General features: G+C 42.4%; 1 protein-coding gene across 3 annotated transcripts in view; it reads right to left on the bottom strand.

Annotated features, from left to right (window-relative positions):
* The window catches only part of ILVBL (ilvB acetolactate synthase like), a 655,021-nt gene that overhangs the window by 505,418 nt on the left and 136,601 nt on the right, over nucleotides 1-13,002 (bottom strand). The gene's annotated exons all lie outside the window — the stretch shown is intronic.

The raw sequence follows: 13,002 nt of genomic DNA, 5'->3' as shown, positions 1-13,002 counted from the left end.
TGGTGTAAAGAGAGGGACAAAGGAAGATAGATGTACAAGTATTTAGATATAATCAGTATGTGCAATGCAAATGTTATGTAGGGAAGTCAGTCAAACAATGAAGGCCAAAGGACGAAAAACAAAAGCACAAGATACTCACCTTATTAATCCATGTACTCCCAGTCATTATTCCCCTCCCTGCTGGCTCACGAAATGTCCTGCAGAGCTAGGCAGACTGGAACATTTCTTGCCAAGCAAGAATTAAAAATTAAAAATAAATTGGCAGCCGTGTGTGCATGGTAACTGGCAGGTTCTATCTTCCTGCCCCTTCCATGAACACAACAGATACTCAAACGCAAATAGATTCCTGGTGATGTAGGCCTTTTCTCTTGGCCGAGCCATATTATATGGTCAAGTTCTGTATTCTCGGGCAGACTTGGGGATCAGGAGGGGGGTTGATTACCCATGAACCAAGAGATGGGTAGGACAGAGTGAAGCATGCACCTCACCACAGAATCAGTCACAGTACCACCCAAGCCCATCCCAAACACAGGCTTAATGCTTTTAGCACTCCGGAAGAACTTTTGCAGTGCCAACTGTTGTTTCGGTAGACAAAATTTGGAAGAAAAACATTTTTTTTTTTTTTAAAGTCCGGCCTCTGTGTGGAGCCCCACTTATGTCTATTGCATGGAGCGTGTCTGGCCTCCGATCAACCTCACTTTCAAATAGAAAGCGCCATTGCAGAGCCCATTTTACTTATAATGGTTGTCCTGTGTGAAGTTCATTGCTGTAGGGGTGATATTCATGTGGTTGTCTGTATGTGCTACACCTAGAAAAGGATGATGCAAAAACTAGGTCAGAAAGGTTTGTTCTCCACAATAATACTAGTCACCCATGCGGCTGGTAAATCCATCACTTCCGAACAACGTTATGCTAATACGATGAAAAAGCTAGCAACAGAACTGTTAGCGCATTTATGTCAAGAAGGGAAACTTATCGCTAGAAGGGAAATTCTTATCGCTTGAAAAGTGGAACAAGATAGTTAGAACCTCTGCGCTGGAAATATTTATACTATGGGGTGTGCAACGCACTGTGGCTGGTCTTTCCACGCTCAACCAAATACAATGGCCCTCATTACAACACCGGCGCTAAACCATGGTGCTATTAGCACCATGGTTGGTGCCGGTGTTGTAACGGGTCCGCCATGGTTCAATGGGGAATTACCACCCCATTCCAAGGTTGGCGGGGCGATAATTCCCCATTGAACCAAGGCCCTTTCCCATTCCCATTTTCGCCCCATAGGGCTTAATGGGATTGGAGAAGGCGCTAAGTACGGTACCGCAAATTGCGGTACCATACTTAGCACCAAGGTCCCTTTGCGGGTCCCTGCTTTAACGGCTGGTCTAGACCAGCCGTTAAGGTCGGGTCCTGCAAAGGGACCTCGTAATCAGGCATTAAGAGTTTAACGGCGCCGGCACCTTTTACGGCGCCGTTAAACCCTTAACGCCAGGGTCGTAATGACCCCCAATGACAATTGTGAAGATACAGTTATGAAGGGGAGAGGGGAGATTAGTCTCATGCTTACATTCTAAATTCAGGGATGTGTAGATCAGTCCAAAGTGGTGAAAAGGATATGGGGAGGTCACTGGCAAGAACTATAACTGAGCAAGAATGGTCCTATGTATGTTAAAAGACTAAGAAAGTATCATTTAATGCTCAATTCAAATTCCTGCACCAGGTATACCTCTGTCTCGCATTCGTCGAATCTACCCAGTTGCGAGACACTCTTTGGTAAATGTCAATAAGCTCATGCCAACTTCCTTCATCTAGCATGGTCCTTTAAAGTACTCAAGGAATTATGGGTGGGTGTGTTTGAGGTGGGTTTAATAGGGGAGAAGGTGCCTTGTGACCCCCCTGATGGGTCAGTTGAGTTATACTTAAGATATCTCTTCAAGTGCCCGGAAATTTTCTGGCTGACTATTTGTATTGGGAAAATATTGGCGGATGGGCCCAGCCCCAACAGTCAAGACATGGCTGAGGGAAGTAGTATACTGTCCGAGTGCTGAAGAGACCTGCGCACAAGTATTGCTGACGTCAAGGCCTACGAACAGTTGGACTATACAGAAACAATCTGTTATACAGTCTCCCGCTTATGCACAGTACACATTTCCCTAAATGTTTAAAATGTTATTTTTGTTGATAACAGAAATGGCAAAAAACAAATGTAGTTGAAATATGGTTGCTGTGCCTATAATCTCTGGCAACAGTAATATGCCTTGCTGACATTTGGTAATGATGGGTTGTAACAAGCCCACCATGTGAAGGTACTCAGAGTCAGAAATGAGAGGCGGACACAAAGTGGTAATGTTCTCAACATCAGCCAATTTATTAACAGATAGGGGTTTGGATAAAGGCCTAACTTTTCCTATCCTAGAGCAAATGTCCCTTCCTATGAAGCTAAATCTGACCCTCCCACTAACATACACAATCAAAAAGTGCAAGGTAAAGGTTTCTAATTTCAATTCAACAAAAATGTGCAAAAACTTAAATGTATAACTCCAACAAAATAATGTGTGTGTCCAGCGGTTGGCTCCCTTCCCTGGAATTGTTTCAGGAAAGTTGTTCAAAATGTTCTGTATCAACAATAGTCTATTTAAGGTAACAAACAGGTCTTTCACCCAATACTCTCCCCAGGATGGCAAAACAAATCTCTTCCACAACCCTGCCTGGAATATAACAAAGAAACTCGAATATTGGTCCAAGTATTGCAAAAGGGGAGTCTTTTCTAATTCTCTGGTTGACAAAATGTTCAATTTAAACAACTTGATATGACAAAGTTTCTCTTTAACACACCAGTTCAAAATGAATTTCTGGTATAACCTGCTGCTAGAAAACTCCTCAACTGAATCTCTTGATATCCTGGTGGTTTACTCCCCTGCTAGGTCCCAAAAAGGGTCACTACCTGATGCTCTTATCAGGTCTCTGTAACTTACACATTCATCTTAGATAGGACACAGTTTCACTTAGTCAATAATACAGCTTTGTTGACTTCAGGTATTACGTGTTCCAACTTCCCCCATACTGACATCCCATATATGACTATTTGTTCAAGCGCTGTCTGTCAACCTTTCTTTCAATATTTCTTGAAAAGGCTGATCCCAAGTTTCCACAAATTGACATCTCATATCAGGCGAATTGTACAATGTTTGCCCTGGCTTTTCAATAATACTTTGTCAGTATTCAAAAATGCTTCCCATTTATTTATTGAACATTTTTATGACGCCCATAGCAGGGTACATAGGAGAAGAACAATAACGGTCCTACTAGGCCTTGTGACATTTGGATCGTGCAAGTGCAGTATCTAGAAGTGCAGGGGGAGGGGGGAAACGGTAAAGGAAAAGTGATGGAGTAGGGGGAGGGAGAAGAGGAGAAGTGCTGGGAGGTGGCCCAGGTGGCTGGGCAAGTACTAAATGGTGCCCAGGTGGGCTAGTTCCAGGGGAGGCCAGGGCAGGAAAAAGTGCGAGCGGGGTAGGAGTAGTCTTGGAAGGCTATCTGTAAATTTATTTTTCATATAGCGCCACTAACCCGAAGGCCTCAGGTTACTGACAAGACAAACGTACAGAAAACAGGACAAAAAGGGGTTGGTTAGCCAGCTCTTACATTTCTTGTGGCTATTTTATGGAAGAGTTTTCAAGTTCTTTTTGAACTGGGACAGCAGTGGATTATCCTCAGCGGGATGGGCAGTGCGTTCCATGATGCGGGCGCCCAAGCATCAAAACTGGTGCCTCCTAGCTTTTTGAAGTTAAAGCATGGGCATGCCAGTAAACCATTGTTACATCTCAGTGTGTGTTTTATGGGAGCTTTATTGACCCGTGAGCAGAGTTAAGGCGGTGGGGCATTGCCGGAGATGCACGTGTGCACAAGGGAGCTTGCCTTATGCTGGATTATTTGCTCTACTGGGAACCAGTGTAGTTTGAGGCGTGCTTCGGATATGTGCACTTGCTTTCCGAGACCACATACCACACGCACTGTTTTTTTTAATGTTTGTTAGTGAGGTACCGACCATTGGGCTGTTGCAGTAGGCAAGTTTAGCATTGACAGTGGTGGGGGCTACTGCAGGCCTGTTCTGAAAGGTATGGTCTGATTTGCCACAACAGTTTAAAGATACGCTACCTGTTTATTAGACGTTAGATGTTGAGTCCAAGCAGACTCCCAGTGTTTTCACGTGATGGTGCTGCCTGTTATATCAAAGTGGCTGTCTTGTGGGTCCAGTGCTTTTTAGTCTTGGAACAGTGCCCACTATGAGCAGCTCGGTTTTCTCATTGTTGATGGACATGGAAGGAAGCCCAAGGGCAAGTGCTCATAGGAAAAGGGTGAGACGGGGAGACTGGATGCAGGAAGGGCTGGCTCTGGAGAAACTCATTTGGCACACAGGCAACCAGTCGTAGCGGCAGGAGGAGACTAGCAGGGGAGAAGGAGAAAGTAGGATGAGAAGAAAAGGGAGATCTTGAGGACCTTCTGGAACTTGAGATCTGGCTCAAGACGGAGGGGGGACAGGGAGTCAGTTCCAGAGGGAGGCTCCTGCCGAAGAGAGATCTACCTCCCACTTTCTGCTTGGAGAAATGTCTGATCTGCAGAGAGTTGGAGCTAGAGGACCGAAGGACTTTAGCAGGGAGGTGTTTAAGGAGAGTTGAATGTACCGAGGTCCCAGTCCCCAGAAAGCCTTGTGGATTCTGCAGAGGGTCTTGAATTTGATACTTGCAACAACCGGGAGCCAGTGGAGAGATTTTAGGGCTGGACAGATGAGGTCCCTGGGTTTGAGGCCAAGTATAAATATTGCAGTCCTATTCTGGATTAGTTGAAGAGGGCGGAGTTGAGGAGAGAGGCAGTTTATGGAAGAGGCTGTTGCAGTAGTAAAACAGTTAAACATGAGGTACAAAGAGACATATTCCATGAACAGACAATTGCACAAGCAGCACCGAAAACATGTTCCGATGGCAGCCTAGCTTTGGGGCAGAGTAGGGCGTTACTGGCATCTCAGACAAGTGCTGCTAGCATAATACTTCTTGCAGAACCTATAGTACAGTCTGTCATCGTCCTTTCCAAGCCGACATGTATAGCTCAAATACACATCAACCATCTGTGCATCGGCCGGGCCCCCTACTGCTAGCTGGTGTACACCCAGGCACAGACATATAGAAGAATGTGAAACCTGGAATTGAGGCCCACAGGTGTGTGTCAGAATTTTAGCTGGTCGGCACAGGCATTTTCAGACGATGATGTAGGAGTTTGTTGCACCTGCAACACTTGCAAAGCATTTCTGGCGCTGTATGATCGGTTGAATTGAGAGCAAATCTTATATGCCATAGCAACCCTATCATAGAAAGGGGAGCACTCGCTGGGAAAACGTGTAATCACAAAAAACAGACACGTGCAATGCATGGGACCTGCCCGGCCTTCGGTCTAGAATTAAACTGGAGCATGATCTGCTGCCGGAAAGGCCATGAATATTTGTTGGACTATTACTACTGCCATGTTATGCTGAGATTACTTTGCTGCAAGCTTAATACACCTTCAACTTCCAGGGTGACCGTGCCAGGTGTTGCCAGCATGCATTGTATCCACAGATTCCTGGCCGACTAGGTTGGCCCCATTACTTTGAATAATGCGCTTTATTTGGTCAAAGATTGGTGCCCGACTTTCCATAGGACAATGTTTTCTGGCACAGAGTGCAGGTGGAAGGTGGCAGCTTTGGACTATGAACAAAACAATTCTAGACAGAAGACATATGTTGCCAGCCTAGAGAAGCAGCAGGAAGTGCCATTGACGTGTTGTTCAGAGGCAGAGTGAAGAGGCAACCTGGCACTCTGCAGGACAAATAGGTGCCAAAGATGTGATTAGTTGCTGTGACGGCCTGGTTGGTGCTGTTGGTGCTTGGAGACTAACTATGCCACTGAAAAGTCAGGGTGTCAGTTTAGGTTTTGCAAAGGGTGTAGAGAAGATGCGTGCTTTGAGGAGGATCTGCACTCTGAAGACATGCTGCGGTTGTTCTGGCAGACACCATTTCAGGCTCTGCTTGCAACGCCCTCTGTCCCGCTGGTTCATGGCTAGTGCCAGGTTGGATTTGGTTTCAGTGATCTCACATATACCACTCTTCTTCTCTTGAGATAAGGTGATGTATAGATACCGTTTTGGTCATCATCCGTATCAGATTCATCACCATGATTAGATTCATAGGCTGAAGCAGTGTGGAAAATACAGCGGGTGTGCTGCTTGACAAACCTTCAGCACATGGGCAATTTGACCCTGGCTGTGTTACCCCAGATCGAGAGCTACAACTCCAAACCCTTCTCATTAAACACATACCCATTTAAAATATTCTCTGCTCGCACCTCAAATTGCTAGAAAACCTGGACCTGCAACTCTTCGAAAACGTGAGGATGGGCTACTTGTAAATCGCAACCTTTTAAATACAAAACGAACATTTTTCGTTTACATTCTTTAAGATTATCATAATAAAACAGTAGTAAACATTAATAAAACATTTTATACATTTACTACTTAATCAATTATAGCCAATTCACTAGTTGCATTAAAAAGTGGTTTGTACTTAAAAAGTAAGCAATTTGCACATAGGTTCAATTACTTCTAGTGACAAGATAGAATCTTAGGTCTCCTTTTACAAAAAAAAATCTATTATTTGAATCAACAATAGAATAAATTTAATAACCTAAAAACATGTCTATATACAGCTGTGGGCATAACCTAGAAACCAAAGGTTAGAGAAACAAACCTTGAATAATTCCATTGCTGGCTTATGGTCATTCTAGATTTTCCTTCAATAGTATTGATAAGTCTCCCAAATTGAGGCATGGTTTGGGTTTGAGTTCTGAATTCCTTGCAGAAAGATATTACGCACAAGTGATATCAGATTCTAACTTAATGAGGATTGTACATGTCATGTTAAAGGACTCTGTACACTTTCTGTTATTGAATCAATTTTCAGTATCACAATCACCGCTTCTTATAAGTTTAACTTTAGGAGGAAGTTTATTGTTGCTATGTTCAATGATACTTGATTTGCATGGAATATCATCTTCCACATTTGTTTAGTAGATAGGAGTCTAAATTCTTGAAAGAATTTATAAAAATGTTCTTTCCTCACAGAGACCAAGCTCACACAGTCGACCAATAGATGTTCTAGGGTTTCGATCGCAGAGCTGGATTCACAGAATCTACAAGAGTTATTTTGGAGTTGGGCGTTTTGCCCATGAGGCTAGTTTCGCCATATTAGGCCACAGATCAAAGCGCAATGGCATAAGGTTATTGCTATATTTATGATCTGGGAATGTCGGAATGTATTTTGGAATTTGCTCTAGTGGTTTCATTGTGAAATTACAATTTTTGAATGCTTTATATTTATTACATTTGTCCCAGAGTAGGCCGCAGTCTAAATGCTGTACTTTTTCCTGGAGCGCTCGGGGTTGTTTATGAGGTTAGAATCTATGTCCGCATTAATCATAGTTGTCAAGCAATGGCTTTCCACATATTCAGGGCTGGCTTTATCATTGTTTTTTGCAAAGCACCCAGCAATAGTTGGAATCAGGCTATTCAGGTAAGTTTTATACATTAGACATTTTCTATAGAGAGCAAAGGCTTGCCAATCTACTGTAGTTTGCAAGGAGACCAATCCTAGTTCGGATTGTATTATATGAATGGGTATGCTTTTTGGTAGTGATAATATTTGCTTCCAGTATATTCCTTCTATATAATCCCAGTAAGGTGGTTTTCCAGGAGTTTTGCTTGTGATCCATAGGTAATTGTTGGCTCAACTTTCTGTTTAGATTATGTCCAGATTTTGCTCGTCTATTGGCCATTTAAAGGGGGGTATATTTTTCTTATTGGCCGATGACAAGATTAGAATGTTGGATTTCTTAATGGTGTGCATTTATAAACTTGGTAGTGCTTTGATCTTTCACCTAGTCGCAACTGCTCAAGAAAGCTTAAATGATTCAATAATCAAGCCGCCCATCCGGGGCAGGTGTTTTTTTTTTACATCACATAACCAACCACCCAGCCACTAATTCCATCACCCTGCTACTAATTCCATTGCCTGAGCGATTAGCAAGACGTGCAAAAAGTGATTTCCCCTACCACACCTCAAACACGTTTACCATTCCCTCAAAATGTACTAATACATTCAATTGCTTGGGTCCGCTATTCTAGTAAACAAAAAAGCATGACTAGTGCGGGAGTGTGCATTAAATCAAGCCACCCGATCACAAATCCCCCTGTCCAAGCAGCTGGGCTGTTGTGGCATGCACCAAATCACCCCAACAGTAATGCCACTGCCAGAGTGATCAGCAAGACCGAGCAAACCACTGTTCCCAGTACGACCCAAACGCTCACCTTCCCTCACAGTGTTAATGTAAAAGAAAGGCAAGTGCTTGTGTCAGATATTACATCATGCGAAGGTGTGTGCCCCAGCTGTCCCAGGTCAAAGTAAGCAATTAAGTTTGGGATAAGCTTGGCAGATAAAGCCTCAACTCTGGCGGCACATCAAATTATCCCCCTCATCAGCAGATGCTGTGCATTTTTAAAGCAGCACAAGCTGCAAATGGCAACATGCTTTAAATATTCATCTTTTAGTGCTAACAGAACAGGCTTTGAGCTCCTGTGCAACCATCCCGTCACAATGGGATAAATATGGCTATGTTGTGTGCCCATCCCAGCGAGGCCAGTCCGTCCCCTTTCTTTCTTTCCCCTATGCCGCACACATATATACACAAATAGTTGCACACTTACTTTGTTTTGGGAGATAATTTAAAGTGCAAGCTATACATTCAATGAACTTTTGTTTTGATCAAGATGTTCTGAAAGTTTCTGCGATAAGGCAAAATGGACATTTTCATTTTGTAAAAACTCGTACAAAGCTTCAGTTAGCAATTACAATTTATGCCTTTCAAGACATGCGTCCCTTACAAAAAAAATAGGTTAACTATTGACATTATTTTCAAAATGTCACATTTTCCTCATATCACATGTGACAATCCATTGTCAAACCATGAAAAACAAGCAAATTACCACACTTTAATTTTGAAATACATTTACAAAATCCACTGGCCATTTTTAGCCTTTCACTGAATCACATTATGATAGTTGTAAGACTCCTACTCAAAATGTAGATAAATGATGCTACAATCTTTGTATGCAGATTAATAGTAATTTATTAGGTGCGATTCGTGAGTCATGTATAAAGCATAATGCCAATGAAAGACAAACATGGGGAAAGCACGAGAGGCCAAGGGAGTCATGAGTTGCAAAGGGTGTGGGAAGAGAGGTTGCTGTGATGGAGACTCTGGTTGCGTTCCCAAGTCCTGGGCCTGCACAGATTGTGGAAACATGAAGACCCGCGAATATTTTGTATTTTTAATTAGTGATTGTAGTTTTCTAAAACCTTTACACTATATGCATAAAACATTTTATACAATAAAATAAGCATCCATTAAAAATGTAAAACTTTTTTTTTTTACAGCTCATTATACACAATCCATCTTTGGACAATATAATTCAGTGCAATACAAATAAAAGAAGAATCCCTGCAGTCCCCTTATTTCGGACATCGCTTTTGAACTGCATCAGACATCTCCCCTAAAAAAAACTCACAAATTATAAAGTTTTTATCAGTGATTTGATGTGGGGTGTTAATTCCCCTTCCATCAACTTGGCCCAAAATCTCTCCCTCAGGATTATATTGCGAACCGTAGTGTCATTTGTAAAGACTGTTAATCGCCATGCTAACACACCATCGCATGTTGTATACCAATGTTGGAGGGTTTCTCTAGTCAATGTAATTTTACATATTCTACATCCTCTATCTATTGGGGACAAGCATCTTATCGACCCAACCTTTCCAGTGACCCCAATAAATTACAGCAAATTCGCAAAGAATATATTGTGGTATAAGTGGTTGGGGAACCTGCTTAGGTAGGGTGGTAGACAGGTCGGCTGTCCATGAAGCTAGGCAAATGTATGATCATTTATATTTTGCCATTTTGTCATGATCCATGGCCCATTCTATTAGTTTAATTTTTTGTAAACCTTACAGGGGTTTGTCACTAGACTGTTTGAAATCTCCTGGCACTCTTGGAAACAGACTCAAAGCCTGAGCATCTTGGGCTATGAACATCTCCTGTACATCCATAAATAGTGACTTTGTTGGAGGAGATAGTGTTTTACAGTAAGTTCTAGGTTTTGCTATGTTGACGTATGTTCTCCACAAAGTAATGTGTAATTTGTGCCGTATGACTACAAACGGGAGGGATGCAGATAGGCCTAAAAGCCTCTTCCAATACATACTCTCAAGCCCATTTATCTGAAACCAATTGACCTCCTGCAATTCGACCCCATAAAGTAACAATGGAATCACCTTACCAACATAAAAGCGTAAAATCTGCAACATTTTAAATCTACAGAATTTAAAAAAGGTTTTTCAACACCGTCAATAAAGCCTGCTCATTTGTTTAGCTGAGAGATGGTATCATTACTTACTATAAAGTGTGAATCCCAAGTTGTTAAGTTTGCTAGCTGTTTTAATATTGGCACCATTCAGATAGCATTTAAAAAGGTGCACTTTGCCTTCAACAGATGTTATTACAATGGCCGATTTGTCTGCATTTGGTTTTAAATTATTCGGCACAAATAGTCACTTAATTTCATAAGGGTTCTTTGGAGTCCATTAAGTGTTCTATTCTATCCATAATAGCGTCGGCTAATAGCAATGCCGCTATTGTTAATCTGCCGGGGCCAATACACACATGTGTCCAAGGCCCACTAATGTTTTGACTGCTGCTCCCAAATTCCCACTGTTGTCCAACCTAATCTGAACACTCGTCTTCTCATGTAAAAGCACGAAGAGCTTTAACAGCCCTCCCAGGATGCCTCATTCATGTAGTTTGTTCCATGATCTGTTTCAATCGACTAAGTCAAATGCACTTGAGAGATCTACAGAACCCATATACAGGGATTGCCTAAGCACCTGCGTCTGCAATAGTGTATTAAGTCCATTTAAGGTGGCAGCGCGCAGCCTGCAGAAACCAGTCTGCAATGTATTTGGTTTACTGCTAGAAGAGGCGCATTGAGAAAGATCCTCCAACAGTAGTGCCGAAAAGATTTTTGATGAAGCATCTAAAAGGGCTATTACTCTGTTGGGATGAGGTAGCTTGACCCTCATGAATCAGGAATTTGACCACACCGAAAATATTTAATAACAGCTTTTGCTGTGACCATAGTGTTTCACTATTTAGAATCAAGTTGGGCAACCATCCGGACCCACAGCCCTAGAGGCTTTAGCATTTCTAACAGCGTGCCTCATTTCATTCTGGCTGATTGCATCCCGCCATATACCCAGATGTGCGGTAGAAAAAATTAAAGCCGTCTCCCAAATTTCTCCCCTGAAAATATTAACCATCGAGATTCAGAAACGGTATCCTCCAAAGCATAAGATGTCGTATTTTTACAGATATTTGGGCTATTTATAGACTGCCAGAAAATAAATAGATTATATTTGTTAGCTGTAAATAGCATTCTCTGACAATCCACATTATCCAGGCTTTGGCAGTGGTATATCAGCCAAATGCGGTATGCCTTCATTAATTTCTTGATTTGTAATGATCGATCCTCTCCTGGTAAGGTTATACCACTTCTGATATCTCTAATGCCATCTTTTAAGGCTTTTTTCCAGATGATGTGTCACACAATCATGTTGGTGGGTCCCAATTCGACACCCAGCGGTCAAATTGCTACTTCTCTGCTGTACTATTTAAATACACCATAAAAGACAACGAGCATAGAGGATGCATTTCCCTGCATTCTCTCATTGTAGCTTTACTTATTTCCCCAGGAACATACATACTTTGCTATAGAAGACTGGCCATTTAAACCCATTTTCTCCTAGGGTTGTGAGAATCCCAGAAGGGCTGCCCTTCTCTGAAAGGTGACCCGTCACTAAAGAGCCCTCCAAAAATGCATGGTCACTGGAGGGGCAAAAGATTGCCGTCATAGACCCTATATTGGGAACCAGGATTTCGGATGCAAAAATGTAATCCAGGGTTGATCTACTCACGCTATGTTGCCATGTGACTGTACTAGACATATCAGCCGCCTTTGACACAAACAGACACAGAACACTACTGGAGTAATGCAGCATAAAAAACTGTGCACTACAATTGGTGAAATCTTTCCTCATCAACTGAGCAGAAAGAACACACTTACCCCCATTTACATTGAACACTAAGCAAATCACCAGCGGCGTACCACAAGTATCAAATCTCTCCCCACTCCTCTTCAACATCTACATGTCCCCCCCACCACCTAATGAAACTCATTCAAACCCATGGACAGACTGACTGCCTACAACTACGCAGACGATGCCCAACTCCTCTTCAAGATAACCTTCGGTCAAGACCCAAACACCATCAACAAATGCCTCACATACATATATACCTGGATGACAAACATTCCCAAACTTAATCCAACCAAAACATAAATAACCATCTCCTCTCCAGAAGACAACGCAACACAGACATACCTGAGCTGCCCACGGTGCATGGGAACCCAACCAGAGATAGTCAGGTATTGAAACCTCATGGCCAAAGGACTCTGACTAAAATTACAAGCCAATGCAATAGCAGCAACTAAATTCTTCTACCTCCTGCGACTAATAAGAGGAATACTACCCTACCTCAACTTCCAGGACAATGAGACAAATTTATCCAAGCTAAAATCAACCACTACCAACCAGGAAGAAACCCAAGATCAAGCAACGACATCCAAATAGAAATAAACACTACGAGAAAAGGAAATTCGGAGAAACAGCATTCTCCCATTCGCTAGTCAAACTATGGAACTCGGTACCAAAGGAAATAAGAACGATGAAAACTCACCTAACTTGGGACTGAAAACCTGGCTATTCAACTCAATGAGACAAACATAAAAACCTGCACCCCCACAAACCATACTCTG

The sequence above is a fragment of the Ambystoma mexicanum genome, chromosome 1p, assembly GCF_040938575.1.
Source record: "Ambystoma mexicanum isolate Mex_15411 chromosome 1p, UKY_AmexF1_1, whole genome shotgun sequence".
NCBI lineage: Eukaryota > Metazoa > Chordata > Amphibia > Caudata > Ambystomatidae > Ambystoma > Ambystoma mexicanum.
Note: the sequence above shows the minus strand (reverse complement) of the source record. Positions and strands in the feature narration are given on the sequence as shown.